This window comes from Lepisma saccharinum, chromosome 6 (assembly GCF_977018435.1).
Source record: "Lepisma saccharinum chromosome 6, izLepSacc3.1, whole genome shotgun sequence".
NCBI classification, from domain to species: Eukaryota; Metazoa; Arthropoda; class Insecta; order Zygentoma; family Lepismatidae; genus Lepisma; species Lepisma saccharinum.
In genome coordinates this window covers 34,593,364-34,600,344 of record NC_139234.1, presented here as the reverse complement: position 1 = coordinate 34,600,344, position 6,981 = coordinate 34,593,364, and the positions used below count along the sequence as shown (strand labels likewise).

The following is a 6,981-nucleotide window of genomic DNA, read 5'->3' as shown; positions in this document are numbered from 1 at the left end:
AGGGGACCGGTGTAGGTGGCGTGCCAATCAGCAACGGCAATTGTGCATCGGAGAGATATTTTTCGTGAAAAACACATGATTTACAGCTCCAGCAGATTCTACGATGACAGAAAATATCTCGACGAAGTATCCAAATGCTAGAAAAACTCATTCCAGTAAGTACTTTCTTGTGTAAAAATGAAGAAATCCGTTATTCCGATTGACAACTTTTACCATACTTTATTGTGTAAAAATGAAAAAATCCGTTGTTCTGAGATGCAATTGTTACCCTTCTTTATGTTTAGGGTATGTAGACACACTGACCATTCACGATAGCCCCACAAACCATGCACATAGTGTTAGGTTAGGCAAACATAGTAAAAAAATAATCATTGTTTCTTCTTTATTTAAGTATACATCTTTCAAAATACCTTCAAGAACTTGTACAATGCTATAGAAAGTAATTTCCGTTAATAGTTTCTTCTGTAAAAATGAAGAAATGTGTTTGTGCTAGATCGAACATTTACCAGAAAATAAATTTTTAGATCAACTTTCTGATTATAACAATATTAAGCCTTGTTTCCATGATATGAAAAACTCAAGCAAGGTCTAGAAGGTTGAAACGTTATGTTTAGTTTATGTTTTATAATAAAATAAATTTCTGCCTTGGTCAGCCTATTGAGTTTTTCTTAAATTTCTGATGTTATATTTCGGACCTAAATTTTGTATTTCTGGGGCTGTGTTTACTAAGAACAATTGAAAATAAAAATATAAAAGTAAATGAGAAACTAACGAAATTACATTTTTATACACGCAATACTCTATGTACGAATTAAGAAAAAATATTGGCCCAAGTTCAGATTGTTTAATTCTGAATTTATCATGGTGTACAGGTATTTTTATATGGTTCAATTTCTAATCATGTCTGGTAGCACATAGTTTAGAGTCTTGGTGATTACTTACTGTGTTTTTTCTGGAGAACAATTTTTCCTTCCATATACTACAACTACTGGTTGAAGATCTCCACGCTTAGAGGTGACGAAAGAAAGCGTGGGAGGGAGACCGGTAGTCGGTAGGTAAGCCAAGGCCCTTCATGGGCTGTCGCGCTAAGGATTATTATTATTATTATTATATACTACAACTTGCGAAAAATCAATGAACATTCGGAATCATTACTAAATTTTTAGTTTTGAAAATCTCAAATTATTTTCTTTTATACAAAAAAAAAAGTAACAGTTTCATACATTGGAGACACATTTCTTCAGTTTTACACAAGAAACTACTTACGGAAATGAGTTTCCCCAAGGTTTACAACGTTCGTCAAGGTATTTTTTCATCATGGAATATATTTGACCGGGAAATCATGTATTTTTCAAGAGAAATATCTCATCGACGCACAATTGCCATTGCTTTCATTTGCTTGCCCTACGACAACCAGATGCTGTGAACGTTTGACGTAAGCCCATGTCAACCCCCCCTTTTTTTTACTATGCTTGCCTAACGTAACAAAACCTAACCTTATCGGAAATGGTTCGTGGGGCTATCCGTGAATGGTTTGTGGGGCTTTCCGTGAATGGTTCATGGGGCTATCGGTCAGCTACCGTGCATAATGGTTCGTGGGGCTATCCGTGAATGGTTTGTGGGACTATCCTTGTATGGTTTGTGGGGCTATCAGTCAGCTACTTGTGCATAATGTATAATTGGTACTACTTTACTATACCTGAGACACCTGGGAATCATTTCTTTCGCATTTTTTTACATTGCTAACGTACTATTCTGCATTCCGGAACACTTATTTAGGTGAAATAATTGAATTTGTTAGGAAAGTAATGTATATTTCTTACATTTACGAGTACTTACTGTTCTTGTTTATTTCCACACACAACATGGCGATAGCTTACCGTTGATCGTTCCTTGAGCCAGAAAAATCATTGACGTTAGCCCAAAAATTCACGATAGCCCCACAAACCATCACGGGGACGAGGTATGCCTACTAGGTTAGGTTAGGCCTGTTAGGTTTGGTTCCATTAGCACTCCTTTCGTTCAATTTAGCATATACGGACAATACGAGAGCGTATTGTGTTCTCATCCAGGAAGCAAATGGCGGCAGCAGCAATAGCGCATCGGAAATAGATTTTCGTACAAAACCACATGCATTCGCAATAAAATGAATCAAAATTACATTCCCGAACATCAACAACGCTACAGAAAATGATTTGCGTAAGTACTTTCTCCTGTAAATTTGAAGAAATCTGTCTCAGGTATAGTAAAGTGTTACCGTATAATTTCCACCGGTGACAAACACGATAGTAGGTATTTTTCGGTGCAGAAGGTTGAAACACTGCATACCCACAACGTGAGTCAAGATGTGCCCGCCATATTGTGTGTTCCGGAAGCGAAAGGAATAAAAAAACACTCAGAATGTGAAAAATTGCGTGTTTTCTTGTAAAAAGCATAATGGCACCTTGAACGATGTTCCGCAATACACAATTGGTAAGTACGAACCATGCGAAACACAAAATATCCGATTTTAATGTGTCTCCGATCTATGAAACTGTTACCCTGATGAATTTAGTGCGTTTGTTACAGCCACTTTACAATTATTGTTATTTTGTTTGCTGGGTGCAAATGTTGTACTAACACTCGGGAAAAAAATGTTGTAAGTGAAATATGTATAATCACTAAAACGCATGCTTGTATCGAGTTCCACATAAATGTTTTGCCCCTCTTGTTTGCAAAACGACTTCTAGCCCTTACCCATACAAAATTATGGGAATATTAAGCTATATTTTAACGAATCTGTTTTCTATGGATTTTTGAAGGACCCGAGGCAAATATTCATTAAACCCAGAAATGCTTCCCGAGAGGGACATGTTCATTAACTTCTGGTAAATTTAACGATGATATTTACCTTAATCAGATTGAAATCGGCAAATCAGCTGTTTGATTGTCAACTATGAAAGTGATGGTGGTATAGTTTTTTGCCACTTGCTGTTCGGAGAAGACGTAAACTATAACAAATGAAATGTTTCTTTTCATCTCCGAAATCGCAAAATGCATGGGCACGAGTCTCGAAAATCTCAAGTAACGGCATACGGTACGGCACTGACAAAATTTCGTCATCATAAATACACTACATAGTCACAAGACAAAATATGGGTCTTCGCCAAGAAAAGGTGTTTGAGTTGTGTGCGATAAATGTGGCCTCGAGCCAAAAGAAAAGGCGGGCGTTTTTGTCTATGAAGGTATGAATCCTCGTATCAATCCATCGGGGAATATGTTTAGCATATTTAACATTTCTTTTGTCTTCTGTTAGTTGTACAGTGAATACAGTGCCACAGCGGATGCCACCTTTTCTGATGTAACAACAAAGACGATAATATTAATATTACTGTAAATATTTAACAATCTACACTAAGATTTCACACTAAATTTTATTCTTAAAGATGCAGTGAAAATTGCATGTTGACAACGAGAATTAGTTTTCGTCTGCCAAAAGTATGGATTTGGAAGTACAAGGGCAATCTCGTTCTGTGTTGTATAGGAAGTTTTAGGTTATTTGTTATTACTTAGTTGAAATGATTCATTTATTACTATTGAAAATAGCCCAGGTCCCGACTGAAATTCGAATATCGGGCAGTTGACCCACTGTACTCCCTCAAGAATAACGTCGTTTTTTTTTTTAAATCGACAGATTTCAATGTTTTACATAATATAAAAGTGTTTCCAGTGTTAGGAAAACACAAATAACAGAGATATTTGTTCCCAAAGTATGGCCCGCCCACATAAGTTAAAACCTGCAATTTCGGAGCACTTTTACCGCTTTTGGAGCGAATTTAGGTAAGAATTTACAATATAGAGAAAGTCTCCAATTTCGTTAATTTTCGGTATACTAACTAATTTTGGCCTCCTAATCACGAATCTGTTGTAAAAAACTGGGGGTCACGTCTGGAAAGTGTACATTTTGATGAAAAATTGTTTGTTAGCGCAAAAAAACATCCACGGGTAGCCCCACAAACCATTGACGTTAGCCCCAAAAATCATCCACGGGTAGCCCCACACACCATTGACGTTAGCCCCAAAAACCATCCACGGGTAGCCCCACGAACAATTCACACGAGGTTAGGTTAGGCCTGTTAGGTTAGGTTCCATTAGCACTCATTTCACCCCTAAATTCATCGAAAGAATAGGGATCGTACTAGAATTGAACATCATAAATCATTTTCTTGTAAAACAATAGTGTGGTTGGACACAATGACAGGAGATTACATTTTTGTTCGTAAAACTACGCATATACACCTGTATATATAAAAAAATTCAATCAGCTTTTTTTCAAATTTTCAGACGTAACCCCCATTTTTTTTTCAACAGATTCGTGATTAGGAGGTCAAAATTAGTTAGTATACCGAAAATTAACAAAATTGGAGACTTTCTCTATATTGTAAATTCGTTCCCGGAAATGAGTTTCTGTAGTATTTTGAAAGTTCGTGGAGGTATTTTGTCACCGTAGCATGCTGCACAACAAGAAATAAGCACTTTTGATATAATAAACTTGCATTTTTGCAAAGCGACAACATTATGCCGTTGTTTCCATTATGTACCTGCAGATGGCGCGAGCGTCGAAAGTCATGCGGTCTCACCAGTGTTTCCAAACGTGTCTTTTTTTTTACCAGAATTTTATTTTTTTAACTATGCTTACGTAACCTAACCTAACCTTACCTTGCCAGAATTGGTTCGTGGGGCTATCATGAATGGTTTTTGGGGCTATCGCGAATGGTTTTTGGGGTTATCATGAATGGTTTTTGGGGTTATCATGAATGGGTTTTTGGGGCTATCCGTCAATGGTTTGTGGGGCTATCGTGAATGGTTTGTGGGGCTATCGTGAATGGTTTTTGGGGCTATCGGGAATGGTTTTTGGGGCTATCCGTCAATGGTTTGTGATGACAATGAACATGAAAGTAAGTATTTTTCGGTTAAGAAGGTTGAAACACTGCATACCCACTCCAAATCGACAAAACACAAGCACGACGTGCGATGATCCACAGCTGTTCGCACCATATTGTATGTTCCGCAACGGAAGAAAGGACCCAAAAGAATTACTCGTAATGTGAAAAATCGAAGTTATTTTCATGTAAAAAGCATAATGGCACCTTCAACTATGTTCCGCAATACACAATTGGTAAGTACGAACCATTTAAAACTTAAAATATCCGTTAGAAATGTGTCTCCGATATAACAGACATTTACCATTTGGGGTTATAACCGAAAAAATGCCCCACACACCATTCCCACATAGCCCCACAAACCATTCACGGCAAGGTTAGGTTAGGCAAACATAGTTAAAATTTCGGGTAAGGAATGTATGTGTTGTTCGGAGATGCAAGTGTTACCCTATGTTTATGATGACCCTTAATTTTGACTATGCTTACCTAACCTAACCTTAACATGAATGGTTTGTGGGGCAAACATGTTTTCCACATTTACGCAAGATGCCATTTTCTCATGCAAATCAATGCTCTCACTTATTGCACAACACTTGAGCAACGTTGGTAGCAAGACTGTTGTGCGGAAAGGGAGACGTCTTCATGTTAGTGTATGGAGAATCATAGCGGTAATTGACAAGTTATTTTGCAATTTCTAGACGTGACCGCCAAATTTTAACTGCAGATTCATGATTACGAGGCCAAAATTAGTGAGTATGCCGAATTTGAAAGCAATTGGAGATACTTCTGGTATTGTAAATTCATACCCCGCTTTTTGTTAGAGAAACTGTTTGTATGCACACCAAAATAACGAAAGAACACGTCGAAAATAACTATCAGTACCAAACCTAGCAATCCTAACCTAACTATGTAATATTATAGCTGCTGTTGCTTTACTTCACAATAACACATTTCTGCTAACAAAATATTTCACTTTCACCAGGGGGTACAGAGGCTCAAGGGGACCCAATATCATAATAGCTGGTTTGGTAGCCGAATGCGTTAAGTGGTCATCTTTGATTTCACCACTATCTCCAGATTCTAATCCTGACCTTGGCATGAGTGCTTGACATTGTGCGACGAGTCAAGAGTAGGGCACACATCAATTTAAACTAATCATCACTTAGCCCCATTCTCACGATTAGCCAAAAGTGTCAGATGTAAAATAATGCAAATACAATTTAATAATCAGTGCTCGAAAAATTGTCTTCAAAGCTAGGCGCCAGGAAACCACCTACTAGCAATTGTGCATACTACAGTATGTTTCAAAAGTCGCGCAATCCAAACTTTGAAAATGTATATCATGAAAATAGTAAGAGATATTTACACCGGGTTTTTTACACTAAACTAATCCTGTAGGCTATCACTGGGTTCATAAATTTATGTTAGCATTTATCTAAATACAAGCAATTACATTATTTTTTTTAAAAAAAACATTGTTAATTTGCTGAAAACATCTGAGAACTGATTTTCAACAATAAATACCAACTCTCAAACAATTTGTGGGATCATTTGTTGGTGTTTGACTGGTTGTAAAACAGTTGCTTTGTGAGGTACAGCAGAAGCAGGGAATTTTTATTAGAAAACCTCTTGCACATGAGTGTAAGAATGAGTAGTAAAATACTCTTCAGCAATGCACACACACTGCTCCAATGAATATGCCATGCTGAATCAATTAAAAAAACAGGCGCAGTAGCGGCGAAAGTGAGCGAAGAGAATTCAATGTAACCAGGAGCAGCCTAGGATTCTCTCAAGAGTCCAATTTTGGCACAAAATCTTGATTTACGTAAATGTATAGACACATCTTGCATGCGACTGTTGGCAATATTTCGACCTGCTAGTGTTGCCATATATGGAGATATGTCTCAAGAATGGCACTTTTCACTCAACCCATAAAATCGCCAGTCAAATATTAATCAAATGTTGCACATGACCAATATTTGTTTATTTACTCAGAGTTTCAGATACAGTCTTATTTGGCCATTTTACACTGAAACAACAAAGTAGAAACAAAGATAAC

General features: G+C 37.2%; 2 protein-coding genes across 4 annotated transcripts in view; one reads left to right on the top strand and one right to left on the bottom strand.

Moving 5' to 3' along the window:
* Nucleotides 1–2,949, bottom strand: part of LOC145988679 (transmembrane protein 267) — a 29,339-nt gene extending 26,390 nt beyond the window's left edge. The window contains exon 1 of the mRNA XM_083123754.1: nucleotides 2,891–2,949. The gene's annotated coding sequence lies outside the window, so the exon portion shown is untranslated. The remainder of the gene's footprint in view (nucleotides 1–2,890) is intronic.
* A 252-nt stretch (nucleotides 2,950–3,201) lies between these two features.
* The window catches only part of LOC145988678 (tonsoku-like protein), a 72,002-nt gene continuing 68,222 nt past the window's right edge, over nucleotides 3,202–6,981 (top strand). Inside the window, exon 1 of one of the 3 annotated variants that reach the window (XM_083123751.1) lies at nucleotides 3,202–3,224. The gene's annotated coding sequence lies outside the window, so the exon portion shown is untranslated. Of the gene's footprint in view, nucleotides 3,225–3,247; nucleotides 3,373–6,981 lie in introns of those variants that run through there. The other 2 variants (XM_083123749.1, XM_083123750.1) reach the window with 2 other exon arrangements.